Below are 22,177 nucleotides of genomic sequence, written 5' to 3'. Positions count from 1 at the left end.
CTCTGCTTGCTAATGTTGAGGGAAGAGCTTTTCTGGGAATGCTTGTCTGAGAGAGTGTTGCTTATCTTCCATTAGACACATTACTGCCAATGTGACACACACACGCTACGCACGCACGCACGCACACGCACACACACACACGTGCGCACGCACTCAAGCATTCAGATTTAGAGTCACACTTCTCCTGGCAAGCCACTTGGCAGGATTCATGCGTTGGCAGTCTCACTGAGCGAGGGAGAAGGAGGAGGACGACGAGCAATGTAGCGTGATGCATTCATGGTTTCGGGATCAGTCATTTACTGCCTGAAAGAGCTCCTCGGCTCCAGCAGGCCACCATGTAAATTAGCCAAGTTTCATTGTGGAGGGACACACTTATTGGTCTTGGATTGCTTTCCAGACCCGGCACAGTGTGCAAGAGGGAGGCCAGTCTGCCTCACAGCTCTGTAGTTCCGGGTTTAAATCTGGTCCCCTCGCTTCCTGTTTGGAGTTTGCATGTTTACTCCATGCTTATTTGTGTTTCCTTCCGCATTTTCTGGCTTCTTCCCACATTCCCAAAACATGCATTGAAGATTAATTAACGATTCGAAATTGTCCGTAAGTGTAAATGTCAGTGTGAAATCTTGTTTGTCTATATGTTCCATTTGGGGTGTTCTGATCAGGGTTTTAATTTGCTAATGCCGACCCAGATTCCGTTCATCCATGAGTGAGATCGGCCAATCGACCGATTCGGATCCAATAACCTGCACAAACTTTTTCCGTGATCGACAATGAAATGCATCGATCGACATGTGCCGATCACATACTTTTTCACGATAGCTGGCCGATTGATCGGAGCACCACTAGATCCATGTGATTGGCTGGTGGTAGTCAGCTGGGATAGACTCCCACTCACCACCCTAAATAGGAGAAGCACTATAGAAAAGGCATGAACGGTTACATTTGTGTATACTCTATGTAGAAACATCTTAAACACCTTTTTTCTGCCACACAGTACCGGCTTAAGTTGTCATGGCTCTGGTCACTATTCAGACTTTTTCATGAGATATACCAGATACTAAGAGGTACTATTCAAGTACTTGGTTAGTTGATGTTCCAAACATGTTGAGCAGATACCACGAGTGACATAATCCAGTGCTGGTGTCATTCATTCCTCTGTGGCGTTCTTCAGTTTGCCGAGACATGTTGGTAAGAGGCAACTCAGTATTTTGTTGCATTTTTACTTCCCAATACTTTTGCTCACGTAGTGTAGTCGTCTCCATATTCATCGTGAAAGGAAAGTCCCCCATTTTGTGTAATTGATAAAAGTGTAAACTACGCAAAGCTCTCGACTCTCTAATCAATTTAAACACACAGAGCAATTACATGGTCACTTCTTGGTAGCGGCTGAGATTCGTGAAAAACAAAGAAGATTAATTAGGTATGCAGCAGAGTGCAGCAGATGCTGTAGCATCACCTGCCACTATATAATGTTCATGTGACGCACATATAATTAAAGTAATGGATTCTGTTTGCTTCGCACACCTTTTCTTGGCTTTCTTTTTCTTTTTTTACTTAAAAGAGTAGTCAGTAGGATTTTCTTGAAATACGAATTCATTACAAAAGAATACAGGTGTTGATGTACTTTTCCAGTTTATTTTCAATTATTTATTTTCAATACGTTAACAAATTCATTTTGTGTTTGTTTGTCCGTCCGCTTGCTCATTGGCTAGTTCGCTACTTCCTGGCTGATGGTGAATGTTACAAGACACAAGGAATGCAGTTTAAGCAGGATCATTCAGTGTTGACCTCATGTGATAATGAAACATTTAGCTGCTATTTGTCATGCGCTAATGTCATGTTCATTTACATATATGAGCATATAAAAAACAGCCTTCTTGGAGGGTACCTTACTCTGTTCTCACTTTCATGCTTTGGATTCCTACTGCTACTTTCATGTGACTGATATGAAAGTATAACATTTACATTTAGATGACTCTATTTCAAAGTGTGTGAGAGGGTTACATTATATCAGCAAGGTGCCACTTTTATTAATAGCATCACCCCAAGTCTGACTTCAGCCTTATATAAAATCATGTCACATTTACGAAACAAAACATATACAATATGTGGAGTGAAAATCCAAGGAACGCAGACGAAAGATGCCACCCTAACAACATATTTAATGATAAAAACTACCGTATATTTACTTGAGGGAGCATCTTCATTTAGGTGTGATATGATAAGGAACTATTAAAAGGGGAGGGTCCTGGGGACAGCTCCTTGCCATTGCTAGGTTGAGAACTGCTCACAGTGATTTTTTTTTCTAGTTCTTTTGTCCATACTATTGTCAAATGGTGTGTTGCATTTTCGTTTGCTTTGACTTTTTACTGTCTGAAAAGTCATATACCGGTAACCAGGAAGGAACTGGACAAAAGACGTTTAGTTTTGGTAAACTACCAACACTGTACTGTATATCTATAAGTAGACTGGAACCCTAACTAATGCCATTCCCCAAACCTGCAGTGCATGCGTCTTACCGTTTACTGTTTTACTATTTCAAAATGACTGTTTTGAAAAAGTAAAAAAGCTGACAATTGCACTGTATTAATATGATATATAAAATATACAATGTACAATTGTCTGCTAACATATGGCATAAACACCAGTCGTATTTTATTTGGATTAAAACTCCCCCAATCTCATTAGGCTAATATTGGCGGTGGAAACAAACAGTAAAAGAGTTAGAAAAGCAAGCCCTTAATAAATCGTACTTTTTTTTATTGTTCATAAACACCACAGGCTCAATTATGCAGCGTGTACTGCCCCGAGCTATGCTTCTCCATTATGATGTCTCTGCAGTGACCAAGCTTGATTGCGCCACTGTGGAGAGGCTATTGCCAGCTCAGTGGGTGTGGACAAAGACACGGCCTGTCTATTCGAATGTGTCCACTGGCTGCGTGTTCAATTACCAAAGCTCAAGTCAAATTACTGGTGCGGACATGCGGCCCACTACATGATAATGAGACGTCCACACGCCTGAAAGATTTGATTCTTTAACTCACTGCAAGTCATTGATGTCCAACTAATAGGGTCTTTGCCATCTTTGAGAAGTAAACCTGTAAATACACAATGGAAAAATATATAATTGCATTTTGCCATACAGTGGTACCTACTGTTAATCTATAGGATTCATACGTGTTTTGCTTTTTCTATTGCTTTTTGTGTTGTCACCACATAAGGGAAACCACTGAGGAACATGTTATGAAAATCCTTGAACCAGAAATAGAACTCTTTGTGACACAGGAAAGCATCTGGCTACAATATGAGCAATGCAGTTAATGAAATATCATTTACATGAACCAATTTATTAGACTTTCCGCAGATCGGGTCAGCTGATATTTTGCATTGTATGCAAATTTTTTTGTCTTTAGCCGAGCGCTAAATGACGTCATAGATGGTCTCCGTGAAATTAAACATTGCAGCTGCAGTCAAAGCATGCAGGAGAGCTTCTAGGATGTAATACAGCTGCAGTTTTTGCCACATACACACTTACCTGTGGCCGCTCTACCAAGGAATTTTGGCTACTAAAACATTTTGGTGCTACCTATCAACATGTAACTGTTGCAATAACTTTCATTGCTACACGAAAAGCTGCTCTGCTGCTTCTGTGGTCCTTGTATTTGTGTGTCTTTGTTTTTATATGTCTGATTTTTTATATTAAGTACAGCACTTTGTATGCAACTGTGGTTGTTTTTAAAGTGCTCTACAAATAAAGTTGAGTTGAGTTGAGTCGCCCACCCCGTAGCGATACGTAGGCACACCAAAATAGGCACGGCCACCTATGCTTAGTCCACCTTTTTTTTTTTTTTTTGCCTTTCCCGTCTATCGTTTATCGCCTACAAAATGGGCCGTAGGCATAGTCATAGGCGGATAGACGGACCGGTCTGTCGATTAGACGGAATGCCCAGCTCTGTTCGTTTCGTGCCGAGGCAAGTCTAGTCTACCGTGTTTGGGAATTTGAAAAAGATGCAACATGGAACAGCATTGCACCGAAGGCCACAACGACTTCACCCGGCACTTTCCCGCATGCAATGGCCTCCATAAAGAGAAGGTAAAACAACTGGAAAGTACTCTCCAAAACAACTGCATCGACAGAAGCATCATTTACTCGTAATGTGGAGCACAGCCTGACCAAAACACAAGAAGCTATTCACTGATGGGCAATGAAATCCTTCGGGAAAACCCCTACATTTCAGAGGCTTTCTCATATATTTCATTGCATGACAATCAAGGGCTCTCAACGCTGAAGGTTGCACTATACATGCATGCAGCCATAATCACGTGATCTAAATGAGTACTGTTGGGCGTTAGACATTTTCCATAAATGTGAGCAATCAGTGCGAGTCATTATTTCTAGATAAAAGCATTGTTGTACCGTAATGAGGCTCTGCTATGATGTGATGTCTTTCTTGAGCGGTGCGGCGTGTCGAGCTCATTAGCTCCCCCTCATTGTCCTTTCGGAAAGACAAACACATCGCTGACACAACTAAAATCACTGACAGATGAAGCAAATCTTAGTCCCTACGTCTCTTCTGATTAAACGCTGCATAAACGCGTTTCAAAGTTATTCCTGCGCAAAAGCTCAGTGCGTCGGATGATGTCCCGTGCACCCATTAGATGTGACACTCTTCACGTTTGTTTTTTTTTTACATTTATTTTAATCATACGGCTTCTTTTTTTTTTTTTTGCTACCCGCTTTTACCTTCCTGTTCTCGTTCTTGTCTTTACTTTCTCTTCACTGGTGGGAATTCGGCTGAGGTGTCACTAGTGCGGCAGCCGCTGAGAAGATGAAAAGATCATCCGGAGCTGACGCCGACAAGGGCGGCGCTCGCCGGAAAGTACAGTCGTTTTCTCTCTGTATTAATCACATGTGAATCCCTGAGACATTTTGTTGGGGAAGTTTTAGAAAGTAGGCCAGGTGTCATAAACTCAAATGGTACTTTTCCACCACATGGTACATGCAGTTCACATGGCACTTTTCAAATGGCAAGAATAGGCACATTTAATTACTGTACAATTCCACGCGAGCATGTTTATCGTGGGCGAATACCTTCAAAACAAAAAGTGGCAATCCGTGATATCGCAATCATACCAAAAAATGTTTTTGTTATAATGTTAGTGTCTTCGTGGCTGACAGCAGCTCCTGTGAGAGTGTGCTGATTGTATTTATTTGTTTAACTCTTCAATAAACGGTCATAAGTGGCAGTAGCTCTCCTTTTCCCGCATTGGTCAGTAAGTATACAGGAAAAATACTCATGCTGAACAATAACCCAAACATTTTTCAGGAAAAACATGCCTCTGATAAACCAACATCAACATATTCAGCCTTACTCAGTTCAGCAAGAGCACAGTAGACCGGTTCATTGTTTTGAGGTTTTACAGTAATTAGTATCCTTTGCCACTTGCATGACGAGTAAAAATGTTTGAGAAAAATGAGATGCTTTTGATATTTGTCACTGAGGTTAAGACTTCAGGCTCTATTTATGTATTCAGTGCAAGTCTAGGGTGAGGTGGCGTCCAAATGTGGGCGGAGGTTGGCTAGACCTTGTGTTGGTATTTTTGCAGACGCGTGCAAAAAGTGGGTGCAGCATGGTGGATGTAAAAAAGGGTGTTTTACGCCATTGTGGGCGTGAACACGGCCAACTTCCCTTTAAATTCAGCGCACAAGAAGCACGCAGATCGAACTTGACATGGTGGAAGAAGAAACTGATTGGCTCGAGTCCTGTGGCAGTTTTATAAAGATCTGCAAACAGACCTCCACGGGCGGATGATGTCAAGTCGGCTAGGGCGATCACAGATCAGCTCTGTGACATGGGCACTGGGAGAGCGCCTTTCATTGGGTCAAATCTTTCACTATGAGGTCAAATCTTTGACTATGAGGTCACATCTTTCACTATGAGGAAACTCACTAACTTCTACTATGATCTTCTAAAAGTCACCTGGATGTTGAAAGTTGCATTTTGTTGTTGTTTATTCTGAGCAGCCACCTGAACTTAAAATTTACCATAAATTTCCAGTTTGGTGCACAGGCGAGCTTGTAATTAACTTCATTTGAAACGACATTTTATTATTACCACCGTCTGCAAATGCTTGCTGCAAATGATGTTTGGATGCGGAGGAGGAGGAGGAGGAGGAGGAGGTGAGGAAAGGAGGGATGACATTTAACTGAAGGGTGATTTTAGTGCACACCATACAGTCCTAATTAATCTTCGCTTCTGTTTGGACAGAAGTACGTTAAAAATCCGCTCAATCCCCTCCACTGTAGTAAAGTAACAAAATGAAAACACAGCTCAATCCCCGGGTCAGTTTCAGTGGCTTTCTTATTGGAACAAGTTCACAATACAAGTCATGTTTGACATACTGTCACTAAAATCCTGTTGGTGGTCATTATATTTGACCCTTTGATGAAATTAGTCTGCCATCCAATTCCCTCCTCGCTTGCTGAAGAATTGCTTTTTATCTTACATTGTTTAAGATTGCTGATTGTTCTTCTGCATCCAAACATTGCATAGCTATCTGATGGGATGCACATTGTGAAGTAATTTAAAGGTCCATCAAGATAAAATGTTCTGCACTTGAGCGTAAACACACGTTGATTTTTGTAGCAGTGCAAACCTACGTGCGCCTGTTTGGGAATTAGGCAGACCACTCAACGCCATGCTTTTCTTTGTGGCCTAGCGAGAATGTTTCCTTTGAAGTGCCCAGCACGCCTGACAATTGGGTGGTTGAAAATCGGTCCAAACTTAGACCTGCTCCTACTACGTCTAAGTGTCAGGGTGGAAGTCGGTCTCCAAGTGGCCACTTCGCAGCGTAAATGTGTGATCTCCCTGGACAGTTTTCACGTGAGAATACCAACACAAGGTGTAACCCACCTCCACGCAGATTTAGATCGTGTCTTGCCTTAGACTTAAACTGGGCGCTAAAATAGACCCCTAATTGCAAATATGTTAGAAAATCTTCACGTCATATTCTAAATATACTGTTGTTTAGAAAGTAGCATAACTGGCCACTTCATTGCTACGCGGAATTTGCAGTATAGTGTGCAATCATAACTGACCCATTTGCCAATGAAAAAGGGGGGCAAAATCCAACCACAACCAATAGGCTGGGCTTGCCAGTGTGGGCTCTCTGATAATGAGACAAGTTAGTTTATACAAATCATTGGCGCAATATATTCACTATAAAATACACACAGATACAATACAACTTCTAAACTCATATATTCACAACGTTTTTATATTTAACGGATTAACTTCATTTGACACTTGTGCAAGAAGAATGTTAAGAGTCGTTTGAGGCATGAGCCTTCGACATTACATTATGATATTATTACAGTTAAGAATGTTAAACTGTAGCATTGCTTGTATAGTTAGGAATTGAGATGGCGACAGTTTGACACTAATGGATTATTCCTTTCTATTATTTCTTAGAGAAACTCCATACTTTTCATTCTTCCAGTTAAAAGACCTTCACACTGCTCCCCTTCCTCTGTTTCCTCCAAGATATGAGGTGATTCCTTTCATGTGTGCGTGTGTGATAAAATTAATTGTGGGATAAAGCTCTGCGTCAGTCTGTCCTGTAATCTCCATCCATACATCAATGCCAGCCTTAATAAATGTATGAAGAAACGGAAGTGTGAGTTAGTGCCGCTGGTTAAATCCCGTGTGACTGTCTTGTACATCTGTTAGTGTTCGGGAGTGTGTGTGTGTGTGTGTGGGAGGGGGGGGGGGGCTGGAGTGTGAGTGTAGGAATATGTACTTCCCACCTAGTGTGTACCTGTATTATTTTTTTTTTTTTGAACAATAGAGAGCATCCAGCAAGCCAGTTCACTCGTTTATCCTTGTCGTCAGCTTGCCCCACGAGAGCCTCGCTTGCACAGCAGTAATCCTCAGGGAGGAAAAGAATGAGGAAAAAGGGAAAAAAAAAAGGTGGCTGGGGAGGCGGGAAGGAAACCTTGTGTTGGCCAGCAGCGGGAAGTTGGGCCAGATGGGAAAGCTTATTTTCAGCTGTCTTGCCTGCCTGTCCTGCCTAAAGCCCCCCACTGTACTGTGCAGCTTTAGCACTGTACACCTTCTGTAGGTAGCAGCACCCCATGTTGGGTCTTTTTATCCATGAACCTTACTTTGCTTTTAGTATAAGGTGAGCTCACAACTTGAGTTTTGTTAGAAATTGAGTTAAGCCTCTAAATCAATCAGCTTTGTCGTTTTACTGACAGCAGTTCTTTTAACATAGTAGCACTGTCAAAAGTAGCACGGATACAGCAGGCAGGTTATTTAACTCAAGCCAACTCAACTTTAGAGCATTTTAATCAACAACCACAGCTGCGTACAAAGTGCTTTACATGAAGTAAAAATCATACATAAAAACAATGACAGCTAAAACGATAAGTGAATAACATAAAACAGTAAACACAATAAAACACTAAAACAGAATGTCGTGTTGAGTAAAAGCCAAAGAATCAAAATGTGTTTTAAGACGAATTCTAAGTATGGACAGAGAGGGGACTTGCCTAATGTTTAACGGGACGTCATTCCAAAAGAGAGGGACCAGCAACGGAAATAGTCTGGCAATGGGCTGGTACGAAGTGATGGAGGAGCTCAGAGAGTGGGGCGATACAATATAAAGATTTACAGACAAATCAGAGAATCTTAAAATGAACTCTAAAATGTACAGGAAGCCAGTGAAGGGAGGGCAGAATTGGAGTTTTGTGCTCCCTCCTATGAGCTCCAGTTAGGATGCAAGCAGCAGCATTTGGACCAAATGGAGACGCTTGAGAGATGATTTGCTGAGTCCAAAATAAATGTATTACATTAATGTAGCCGAAATGTAACAAAGGCATGTTACAGTTGTAGCTGTTATGAAATGTGCTATATAAATAAAGTTGTATTATACTGTATTGTATAGTGTTTCTAAATGCTGTTTGGAAAAGAGAGGCTTTACCCTAGCCAGCTGCCTAAAATGAGAAGAAAAAAAAAGATGGATTCAACAAGTAGCACCAATTTGCCGGTCCAATTTTAAATCACTGCCACATTTAAAAAACAATTTTGAGACTGTTGGTTTTAGATTAGACGATTGGGGGCTGAAGTCAGCAGGGTGAGGTGTAGACGTGCCCCTGGGGCCAAACACCCTAACTTCTGTTTTCTGTTCACTGAAGTTCAAGAAGTTTAGTGCCACCCAAGTTTGATTTATTTCCTCCAGACAGGATAAAAATGGCCTCATGGAAAAAGTGTCCTTTTTGCTTTGCTTTATCTCTGACTGTAATATGCATAGCAGTGAAAGGAAATCCCATGCTATTTTAAGATGGAATCCAGGGGCAGCAAATAAAATGAAAACAGCAGGGGCTTCAAAATGTAACCCTGTGGAACACCATACAACAGTGGGGCAGAGTGGGACTTGGAAACCAAGGCTAACACAAAATGTCCTGCCTGCCGGATAGGATCTAGATCACTCTAGACCACTACCACTAAGAATTTAGTGAAAATATTTCTCTAACAAAAGTTGAAAGTATGTGGATTGTATGTTGTTCCATTTGTATGTCAGTACTGGCGACATCCTTTGCAGGATGACGGAAGACCATGGGACTGTACCATTTCTGTTCTGGGCCAGGCGTTTGGCTATAGCTTGATCAGATAAAGTAATCCGACTGACATACAGTAAGTGAAAAAAATCCTGGAGCGCCATGTTTGTGTTTGTCTGTTAAATAGTTATCAGGCTACTTCCTGGTTGGATGATATAATGCGAGGGGACAGAACTATTTTTTATTCTAGATGTTCTCTCACAGGGAACACTTAAAATGGGAAATAGTTTTGTCAAATAAATGTCAAAAGGGAAATTACATTTGTCTGTTTGGATCTTCCAGATTTTGACTAAAATGTAACACCTCAAATCAAGTTCATTTACATACCCCTTAATTAAGGGCTTGACAGGCCCACAGTTCACAAAAAAAAAAAATCAATGTACATTCCCTAGTCTAAACCCCCTATCCAAGCAGGGTAAAACTAAAAGTAAACCAATTTAGGAGGGAAAAAAACAGAAAATCCCCCTTGTAGGATGACGAGGCTGCAATGGATGCCGAGTGGGCACAACATGTTGACATTGTTAGTTTCAACAGCAGAAGAGTCCATTTATGAAACAAAGCTCCAGGGAAGTGGCTCTTCTCACGACCTTTCCCAGTCTGGCCATGCCGAATCCTCCTCATGTCTTGTCCCGGTCAGTTGATGCAGGATCTTCCACAGGAACAGCCTCACTTCGCAGATTGCCACCAAGCCTCATCTGTGAGTGGTTGTGGTGTGGCAGTAAAACATGCCAAAATCCAGATGTCAAGGGGTGAGACGGGGCAAGAGTCGACATGCATACCAGGGGCCCCATTTTCATTCTCAGCTTTTCATTTTCATTTTCAAGCCCAGCGCAAAACATAGTCTAACTGTGCGCATGGGTGAAATTTTCTTTAACTATTTTGTTCGACTTTGGCAGGTAGAATTGCCCGTAAAGGGGCATTTGCGCCGTTGTGAGATGGAACATAGCCAAGTCTCAGACTAGACTTACCCCGGTGCCAAAATGAGGATGCGCCCGTTTTTAGGCAGAGCGCACCGGTGCCTGCCTGCCAAAATAGGGCCCAGGTGTGGTTTAACCAAATGCGAGAGTGTGAATCTTAAGGCAACCCAAACATATTTTTTCAAGAATATGTTGCCAGCAGACCCACTAGTTGAAACATGGCATTCTGATAAATATTGCGTTTGTGGAGTAAGTGTTAATCCACTCGTTTTCTGATTAATTTTGCGTTTGTGGAATATAAATTAAGCAGCAAAACGCACTCGTTTTCAGCCATCTCTGGGGGCGGCTATTTTGTCTTCTGTCGACTGAAAATGACAACTGCTCACAACAACAAATCGCGGCTGACCTGTTATCTGAATCTGAGCCGTGATTGGTCGTTGTGAGCAGTTGTAATGTCATTTTCAGTCGACAGAAGACAAAATGGCCGCCCCCAGAGATGGCTAAAAATGAGTGGGTTTACCCTTATTCCACAAACGCAATATTTATAAGAATGCCTTGTTTCAACTAGTGGGCTTGCATAGAAGATATTCTTGAAAAAAATATATTTGCGTTGACTTCCGTTTTAAGGCAGATTTAAATATTTATACAGAGGTAGCCACCCTAATTTCCACTGGTAAGGTAGTTCAGAATCACAATCACATTTATTGGCCAAGTATGTAAAAAGAATTGCAGTAACAAGCAACTACGATAAACAAAGACATGACACATAAGTATAGAAAGTCTTTCCGTAATGCAAGGGCACCATCGTGCAGTAGTACTGCCCAATGACTGCTGTGCAACAATTTAGAGAGTCATAAGAGTAGAGATAAAGTGATCAGTGGTGCGCTACTTACAGCACATTACTATGACCGTTGTGCAGATGATGCAGATATCCTTGCACCATTATTTAGGTGACCAAAAGCAGTACATGTCATGCAACTTTTAGTGTGAAATTATGCAGAAAGTCCTTGAACACTTTAAGTGTCTGATGCTGTAGAATATTGATCTACGACAGTTGTTCAAGTACGTAGAGTGCTGAAGCTACAATGAGCCGTGTGGTAATACTTTCCCACAGGAGTGTGCAAAAACTGGCAAATATTTTGTCCTTTTTTGTCCAGGACTTTGTCCTTTTTGTGGCGGCGCCAAACCAGACTGTGATGGAGGAACACAGGACTGATTCGATGACTGCTGTGTAGAACTGTCTCAACAGCTCCTGTGGCAGACCGTGCTTCCTCAGCAGCCGCAGGAAGAATATCCTCTGCTGGGCCTTCTTCAGAATGGAGTTGATGTGGGCCTCCCATTTCAGGTCCTGAGAGACTGCGATTCCCAAGAACTTGATGGTCTCGACGGTTGACACAGGGCAGTTGTACAAAGCGAGGAGCAGCTGTGGCGAAGGATGTTTCCTGAAGTCCGCAATCATCTCTACAGTGTTGCGCGTGATCAGCTCCAGGTTGTGTTGGCTGCACCAGAGAACCAGCTGCCCCACTTCCTGTCTGTACGCAGACTCGTCACCGTCCTTGATGAGGCCGACGACTGTGGTGCCGTCTGCAAACTTCAGGAGTTTGACAGCCGGGTGCGTTGAGGTGCAGTCGTTCGTGTAGAGGGAGAAGAAAAGTGGAGAGAGGACGCATCCTTGAGGGGCCCCAGTACTGATGGTGCGTGTTGAGGATGTTGTCCCCCCCAGCCTCACCTGTTGTGTCCTGCCTGTCAGGAAGCTGTTGACCCACTGGCAGATGGCGGGAGACACACTGAGCTGGAGAAGCTTGGAGGAGAGGAGTTCCGGAACGATGGTATTGAATGCAGAGCTGAAATCCACAAACAGGATCCTCGCGTAGGTCTCTGTGCCGCCGAGGTGCTCTAGGATGTAGTGCAGCCCCATGTTGACCGTCATCCACCGACCTGTTTGCCCAGTATGCAAACTGTAAGGGTCCAGCAGGGGTCCAGAGATGCTCTTTGGTGGTCCAGCACGAGGCGTTTCGAAGGACTCCATGACCACAGATGTCAGAGCGACTTGACTATATTCATTCGGACCTGATGTTGCAGGTTTCTTGGGGACCGGGATGATGGTGGACTGTTTGAAGCAAGATGGGACCTCACACAGCTCCAGGGATCTGTTGAAGATCTGAAGACCGGAGCCAGCTGGTCAGCGCGGACTGTTTGGAGGAACCAAATAGGGAATAGAGAATCCTCTGCTGACTTCCTTTTTTTACCCCTTCATTTTGTGGCGCACCTCCGCAATGTCTCATGGAAATCGGATTTGCACAAAGTAGTTTCCTGAGAAATCCTGTTAAACCAATACATCAAGAAAAAAATAAAAGCAATCAAAACAATACGTCTCACGTGTGTTCTTTTGCACACATTGGACGTAAGAAACATGATGAAACTCTAATATTCTTGAAAGAGGTCGTCTTTCCTTTTGTGTATAATCCTAAATGATTCCTCTCTAAAAACACAGAGGTGTCTTGATGGAGGACAGGAGAAGCTAATACAGACTTGAGCACGGTGGTTTCTAAGTGACATGGAACAAATTCACCAGTGTGAGTTGCATTGCAAATGTACATACTGCAACTCCCCACAAGCATTATCCATTTACTTGTGGAAGTGTGTTTGTCAAAGAAAATACCCTTATCCGGCCCTTCTTATTTTTGAAGAAATATGACACAGAATGTTAATATTTGCTTACAATTCATGTATAAGCCGCTGGCAGGGAACTGATTGATGCATAAGGAATGAAACACGCCTGAGCTGATTTATCCTTTTTTTCCCCTTCCTCAGTCTTTTTAGTTCTTCTTGTCGTGAGTCAGGCCCAGCAGGGAGGGTTCACCTTTAAGTAGTAAATTTCAGGTGCTGGCTTCCCGCCCGTGTTGCCGTCAAAGTCCAATCTCTGCACCTGTGTGGGTGCAGGAGAGGACACACGGGGTGCATTAGAGAGGCTAGGCAGATTAGATGCTCAGTGCTGATAGGGCTCCTCTCATCTCCACCTCCTTCACTGGTTGGTCGACTCTGGAGAGTAAAGCTGGTGGAAAGATGCTCCATCTTGTCATTTTTGTCAGCTGCCTCTGACTTCACCATCTTGGCTGCGCTGATGCAGAAAATAAAGGCTGCACTTTATTATTACTATTATTATGTCTTATGTGATCTGCACCAAGAATCAAGGCGCAGGGTGTTACGGTATTTTGTCTGTTTGTTGATTTGTTCGTTAGTTAGCAGGAATTTCAACCTTTTGTAGGAATGTCATGCACAAGGATAAAAATATGAGTAGAGGAATATATTTTTGCTTTTTGTTCTTTCAATTAACCTTTAAAACACTGACGGAATACAAACAGATAAATATGATCACAAAAATGATTGAACAGATGAAGCTTAAAAGTATAACGTTAGGTTATGTTACTCATAAATATTCTCCGTACAGGGTATTTTGGCCATCAAGGTTATTAAGCTGTTTTAATGTTAAAATAAAAAAGTTTAGGTAATTTTGCCATTTTATTATAATTTAGCTTGCTACATTTCTATTTCTTCTAGTAACTTCAGTGTAGTGAAGCTTTGTTTAATGTTAGGGAACTTTACTCACTACATTTTTAAGTTGCTTGACCAACTGGTTAAATTAAAGCCCACAATAATTTTATGTATGCTTGAAATTATATGATATTTATTTCCTCTAGTTTTCTTTCGTCGATGACTGAATGGAAGTACTTGCCTCCAATAATAGACAGTAATTATAGCTAGCTATTTTGAGAATCTTTGATTGAGCAGGAGGATGAGTCTGCATTGGCTTTGCTGTTGTGCTGATGTAGAGATTCACCTTGGAGATGGCTTTATCGATCGCTGTGGCCCTCAAGGTACACACCACATCTCCAAATTCATCGACTGGCTGTTTGGCAGTTTGTTTAGGTTGCTCAAGCTATGCTACAGAACCAGCGGCGCATGTTGGCTGAATAAGGAGAGAAATGTCCCTTTGTGAAGGCGCTGAACAGTCTTCAATTAATAATTCATTATTTTCCAGGTGCGCAGTGGGGCTCTTGTAATGTCTGTGTGATATTTGTTTTAGTCCACACCGATATAATGGCAGCTGAATGGGGTGCTATACATTTTTTTAAAGACGTTTGATGAAATCCTGTAAGTCTAAACCATGGAGGGTGAAGACAAGGACTACTTTGTAGTTTGTTAAAAGATAGTAAATGCACAAAGTTCATTTGCAAGGAACCAAAACCATGTTTTCTAACCAAATACAATTTTGTACACTAAACGACACATGTATGCAGTATATACATTCATTACGCCTGAGTGATTGGCAGAATGTGGGCCTTTTTAGGAGTAGGGAATTTCTTGGGCGCGAAGTCCTTTTTTATTTTGTAAAAATATACTACAGTGAGTCTGTTTAAAGTGCCGCGTAAGGTGAGAGGACACACCTTTTTCAATATTTAAAATATTTGTAATGATTCAATTGGATAATTGGATCCTGCCATCTATTTCCAACTCCAGTGTTTCACAACCTTTGTTGATCCAAGACATATAGTTTACATTTAAACACCACCATAATAAAATATTACAAAGTATATGAACTGTTGAATATATGAATTGTTCTGTCTGTCACTATTATGTCACTGGCAGAGATGGAACAAAATTCTGCAGTAAATAAATACAAATTTTCGTACCAATTGTATTGACTGGATAATTGCCCGAGGCACGCCTGATGATTTCTCACGCCTCAGTGGCTGGGAGTCCCTGCCTTAGCGCTTATGCTCAAGGAACCGGGTGAGCAGTAGCCTATCACAGCTGACTTTGGGCGAGATGCAGTGTACACCCAGGACTTTTTTATTGATCAATATTCCTCTCCGGTCATTGACTGGAAGAAATCACTATCTCTTACTGCTTCACAATGAAAAATTAATCTATTTGAAACACATCTGACATCAACAGTCCAAACATCACGGTGGGTGGGATAAATGCTGTTTTACCTGATTATCCAAAAAGTCTACAGCATGGAATAAAAACATGAAGGAGAAATGGCATAAATGAATTTCTTGACTCATCTCGGGACACGTGAGCGTGTTGTGTTATTTTGACAGCTGATTAAAATAGTGAAATATTGAGCTTGAACATCAAACTTCCAGCTGTGTGGTCCAACACTGCTTGCTCATTAGCAAATGTAAATGAGCCCATCTTCAATTTGGACAATTGTCGAGTTTTCCTACAGGTTCCCTAAGTAAGGTATGGCAGCTGTTTTCCACCATACTGCGCCAAGGCTCATTACTCGACCGCAAAGCTTATTATGAGGCCGTGAGAGAGACTCGTTAGCGGCTAATTATTTCTGACGAGAGTGTGGCTTGAAGTGAGTGGGGACATGCACCGTACAGTAAGAAGGCTTGCTGTTTATTCATTTCAATTAAAATAAAGATCGCCACTCATTTGAATGACTGGCCTGTGTGGCCTCCACTCTAACAGATACCACATCTCACCGCCAAATGTCTTTACACCCATAGTACAGATTGTTACGGATATTAAAAAAAAAAAAAAAAAAATCATGGGTCACATGGTAGATAATTGCGATCTGTGTTTGACAACACACCGCAGACGCATCATTCTTCTGCTTGTGGCTCCAGCGTGTATATATAGTGCAGGGGTCTTCAATCCGACTTCTCGAAGGCTGGTTTCCTGGATGTTTTCCATCTCTCCCTGCTGCAACACACCTGATTCAAATGATCAGGATCCGATCATAGTGGTCACCCTTGTGGAAGCTAGCAAACAAGTCCAACGTTAGCCAAAAGCTAACGCGTTGAGGCTAACCCCGATGGCCGCTAGCCTTAATAGTCATATCAGCGACAAGGAAAAAGGGCAGCGGTACGAAGCGAAGCTTCATCGCCAGATTATTATGCCTGATAATGGACAGACAGCAACTGTGTGCTAATGAAAACTTTATTCATCACAGAATAACGAACACCACGACACTGTACTGCGTCGCTACTGTCAGCGTCATATTACTTGTTGGAATATGCCAAACGGCCTCAGCTTGTTGAAGCTTAAAGTTCCATTGGGGGCTTTGTCCCTGTGCCCTGGTTATAGTGTTCCTCCATATAGCCATGCCGGAAGGAATTGCTTTCACTTGTTTTGCTGAATGTGGAAGTTGGTTGTACATAAACTGGATGAGAGCAGAGGACTATTCATCCTTAGTGTTCTAGTTGATCCCTACGGCTGAGGAAGCCCCAATTTCCTAATTTGACCTTTTTGTGATTTGATTAAGAGGGAAACCTGCGCAATGGGGAGGCAGGGCCCGCAGTTGGGATTCAGGCCAAAAACAGCAGGAAACTCAAACAGACGAGGTTGCAAACCAAGGGTGGTGCGAAGGTCCTTGTATATGCACAATAAACACAAGAAGAGATTAGAGTGTAGACATCAAGTTTGGATTGTACTGTTTTTAAAACAGGGGCAATATGTGACTGAAAGCTGAATGGCTTTTATCACATACCTGGCAAGAATGCACAATGGGGATGGCCTTAACAGCAGAGCTGGGCATCGCCCAACGGTCACGAAGTTCCCGTCTGCATATTTAGCCCACCCACGTGGTCACAGACCGTCCCTCGTCGGGGACAGCCAATCGCCGTCGAGTACTTAATGTACACGTCACACGCAGCTGCCGCACAATTAGACACGCTGACAAATAAGGAAAAAATATCAAATAAAAACAACAGACACACACACACACACACACAGGCACCACACGCACACACACTGCGTGGTGATTGGTGAAATAAAAACAATATGGGGCATGTCTATGCCTGTGGGACCGAATTGGTGTACAACACTCTTTTAATTTGTATTTTTGCTTTATTTGGCTGCGTGTCAGGTGTGCGGCACCTGTGTGTGACGTGGTGCCGGTTAAATCCATTCTTGATGCCGTTTGGCTGACTCGGACCGACTGGGACCACGCGCATGGGTCGGGTAAATATGCAGACATGAACTTCTGGCGGTTAGGCGATGCCCAGCTCTGCTTAACACTCCATTTGTTGTTTGTTTTGGTTTCAAGGTTGGAAACTTACAGTACAGTTTAGAAGCAAATAGCAAATAGTTTATGATTTTCAACTCAGGACCTTGACATGGAAGAAGTGGAGCACATCATACTTGCTTCTGAAATGTAATTGCCTTTATTTACCATGAAGACACATTTTGTTGCTATTCTTGTTGTTAATAGATAAATAGATAACAAAATAAAATGAAAATTAGTTGTTAGTAGTGTCTGCATGTCTCGGAAGCGCTATATAAAATCAATTTATTATTACTTTATTCGTAGAAGTAGTTGTCAGGGACCGATGGCACCAATGGGGAATCTGTTTGTTCCAATCCTAGACACCCACACAGGGATGTATTTCGTTGTATTTAATTAAATTAAGTGTTGTAATGAAAGGATAGTACCATTTAACTGAAGGGAGAGGAAAACAAAGTAACACAAACATAGGGTGTACACGCGTACACAATCATCATTCCCAATGTGTGTGAGGATGCACAAACAGTACTCTATATCCACTCAACTAGCATTGTAATCGCCTGTGAGTCATTAGACTACATTGTGGTATCGTCCTCGGTTATTCTTATGAAGACAAATAGACTTATAAGATGATCTTATTTTGTATGTTAGAGGTGTGACGCACCATTAGCACACAATGAGAAGCATCAGCCTCATTCATAGCCGCTTCATGAAATAAATGTTGAGGGCCAAAATAAGAGGCTTATTATTGTCCCGTAAAACCATTAAAAAAAAGCACCGGTTGTTTACTTACAGGATTTTGCCAACCTCCTGCCTTGCTTTTTTATTATTAAAAGCAGAGCATGTTAAAAAAAAAAGCCTTTCCTTTTTATCAGAAGCTTAATTTAATGTATAATGAACACATGAGACGCCGACTTGCGTCTCCCCATTAGCGACGACATACTGTAGCCTGGCTAACAAACGGAATATGCAAAGGCGGCTCTTTTTCAATCCTGTGGGAGCCATTTTCTCTTTTCTTTTTGCTGTTGTGGTGAACGTTTAATTTTTTTTCTCATCTTCTCAGCCTCATGAATCTTTCTCCCGCATTAATTCCTGCGACCCACCCCTCTTCCTTCTCTGCTAAATGACTCGACTTGGACGCGATCGGGCATTGATCCGTGGCCGGCGGCTACGTGGCCTTCTTCAGTTTGTCTTGGAGATAACGACAACACTTGAGGGCGCCTTATAAGTTCTCCTCGGTGGCAGTCTGGACATTAGCGAAGACTTTTTGGTAAGAGATACAACATTAGATAGCCTCGAGTTGCCTCGGAATAGCCTTGAATCAATGTGATAGTGGAGATTTGTGGAGTGGTAGGATAATTGTGTCAACGCTAAGAGGCCGGCATTCATTCTGATGCTATTATTGTCATCTAGTTGTTTGTTTAAATAGTGATGTTCTCAGCAGTTGTCAGTTTTCAAAATTCATGGTTGGTTAATATTAAAAAGTATAAATGCAGTTTTTGAAGAAAGAAGTCTTTTAGTCAGGGCGAGGTAGTGGTTAGCACATTTGCTTCGCAGTTCTAAGGTTTGAATCTCTGTGCTGACCTTACTGTGTGGAGTTTGCTCTCCCCGTGCTTGTGTGGTACTCTGGTTTCCTGCCACATTTAAAAAACACTCATGTTAGATTCTTAGAAGACACTAAGTCATCCATACGCGCAAAGTGTGAATGTTTAGCTCTGTGATGGAATGCTCACCTTTAATCTTAATTTTGTGACAATCAAATCTTAATATCCATCATTTTTATACACCGTTTGTCCTCACGGCTCATTGGTTTTATTCTTCAACATTACTTGTTAAAGTGTTGGCAAAACTGATTGTCATTTTTATGTTGAGGATGTGTTGTCAGCAAAGTAACCTGTTTATCTATTTTAGTAACTTTTAAAATCAAGTAATCAGTAAAGTAACTGGATTACTTCTTCAAGGTAACTTTGACTACTACTCACAGATTAGATACTAGTGCAACTAAATCTGTTCTGGGAAAAATAAGAAGCTAATTTATCAGTTTCTCCGATTTTGATATTCATAGGTTTAGGTTTGAGTAAAATGAATATTCTTGTTTTATTCCATAAACTACTGACAACACACTGTAAGTCCCGAATTCCAAATAGGAACTTCTCTTTTCATTTCTTATAATGTAATTACGACTTTCATTAAAACAAATAATTTAGTGTGGCCCTAATGTCCCTTTGTAATTTGTATTTAATCTAATCTAAATGTTCTTTCGTGGATTTTATATTTCACATGAAAATAATGCAAAAGGAATACATTTACTGAGCATAACATTGAGGAAGATGCCACAAAGAGAGGAATGGCTGTGTAGGGTTAGAATTGTCTATGCTATATTTGAATAGAATGCTGATAACTATCATTGCTTTGCTCTTTGTATAAATAAAAAGCATTAGGGCTGCCCTCAAATGTATCGCACATGGATTTTGGATTGCGAGCTTCACAGTTAAGTGTGGAGAAGATAGATTATTAGTGCTGGGAGCAATTTCACTGGCACTATCTCTCGCACAACAGTGACCCATGCAGCTTTGAATATTCTCAACAAGAGCATATGGTTTTTTTTGTTGCTGGTTCAGCCGTGTCAAATCAATAGCGGTTGCAGTGTCTGGCGTATCACAGAAGACAAATACACGCACAATTAGTCAATGTACAGGAAAAATGTTTGACTTGAGGCTTGTACTGTTCTTCTAACACACAGCATATCCATCTATCCAACGCAACAGAGGGTAATTCATAAAAAAATGTTTGTAGCCTTTAGGGAATTGCTGATTGATCATTTAGCAATTAACTTTATTGAGCTCAGTGGGTAATGAAAAATTTTGGGTGATACCTTGCTTAATCATAATTTAGAATATTTTTGTTCCTAATTGCTAATTAAGAAGGGCTCTCTTTTAGGTCACCTTCAACGTAACACAAAATAAACACTCCTGTGGTTAGATGTATTCAACTCATTCACTGCCACTGACATATTCATTTGTTTTTTCAGAGTCCAGCCAAGGAACTTTTTTTTCAAACGTTGGGGTAAAAGAGGGTCTGAAAATGTCTTGCAGTGAATGAGCTAATATGGCACAACAGAAAAACAAATGTGAATAAGTAAACTCTAAACACTCTGCCTTTTTTCATTTGAAATCTGTAAAGCACTGTAATGTTCTGAATAAATAATCACTTTGGTTAAGAGTTGGTATACGCAGGAGCCAACATAAAGCCTTTCGATTGGTAGCCCTGTGAGCTAAGTTGTGGTGGCCTTGTTAGAATTGATACTGGCCAACCCCATATGCTGCTTTCCATGATATAATACGATAGCTTCCCATGATAATTGCACATTTAGCATCTTTTTATTATATTATTTATCATAACATTTTAAATGACCCAATTGGGCCAGTATCTGTAAGATATGTGGTGGGCCGACACAGTGCCATACTGGCCCAGGGCCATCATACTACCATTAATGCCGGACCCTGTTTATGGTCATCAGCCTTTAGCAGGGCATATGCAGGCAAGCATTCACTCTCACATTCACACCTGTGGACAAATTAGAGTGAGTTTTTAATTAACCTACCAAAACTACAGAGCTCTTCTAACAGATTGGAAGCCAGATCGCTGGACTGCGGGGCACATGTGCTTATCACTATCTACAGATGCTGCTAAAAAAATAAATAAATGAATGAATAAACGACTATACCTCTGAAGATGTAATGTTATTTATATTTGTTTACTGGGATATGACTATAAATACCAGTTAAAATACATCTATGCTTTCTTCCCCCCCTGTCAGTTAAATCCACAGTATCTTGTTTACTATTCAGGGTTCGTATCATTCTAAGACTGTTGATTCTCTGCTGTCTTAATACACGGTTAGTTTCTTATTTATGTGCGCTTTGTCTCTATGAATAGTGCGTATCTGCCACATGCTGCACCCTTTCCCTATACAAAGACAGCAGCGTTTAATCTGACAGATGCAGTCACGCGCCACTTTCTGCATCCCGAATGTCTGCTTCTGTGCCCTGAATAGCATCACTAGTCTGCAGTACTGGAGGGTTACAGTGAGAAACGTACACTCTTTCAACATGAAGATGCTTGATGAATCATATTACCACACATCTGCTGACGGCTGACGTTTCAAACGAACGCTGGATAAAACATCACAGCATATTTTAGAAATCACTGGACACCATGCAATTGGGTCTACTAGTGGCTGTGAGCAGTAAAAGGATGACATTAGAGTGATCTGATTGGCCGTGCTAGGTGATATATTCTTCAATGCTTTCTGTTGAATACCAAAAAGCTTTTATGAACTCCTTTTGTTTATGTTGTGGTACTGTTTTACCCCATTTGGTGATTTGATTCCGGTGTTGTTGAGTTTTTTTGGGTGGGTGGGTGGGGGGGGGGTGTTAAGGTAACAGGTGTGGCCTTGGTAACCACTGTTATTTTTTTCCTGAGTGGCAAAATGAGGGCTCTATTTGAGGTGTCTGAGTCTTGAACAACTGTGATGTCATTTTCAGTTGACAGCAAGTGGTAAAATGGCCGCCCCCCGGAGATGGACAAAAGTGGGTGGATTTAACTACTGAACTCATATTC

At 41.6% G+C, this 22,177-nt stretch overlaps 1 protein-coding gene across 1 annotated transcript in view; it reads left to right on the top strand.

Moving 5' to 3' along the window:
* Nucleotides 1-22,177, top strand: part of vstm2la (V-set and transmembrane domain containing 2 like a) — a 41,095-nt gene that overhangs the window by 10,373 nt on the left and 8,545 nt on the right. The gene's annotated exons all lie outside the window — the stretch shown is intronic.

The sequence above is a fragment of the Filicampus tigris genome, chromosome 1 (assembly GCF_054856515.1).
Source record: "Filicampus tigris isolate MCC_2025a chromosome 1, RoL_Ftig_1.0, whole genome shotgun sequence".
NCBI classification, from domain to species: domain Eukaryota; kingdom Metazoa; phylum Chordata; class Actinopteri; order Syngnathiformes; family Syngnathidae; genus Filicampus; species Filicampus tigris.
This window is presented reverse-complemented; position numbering and strand designations above follow the sequence as displayed.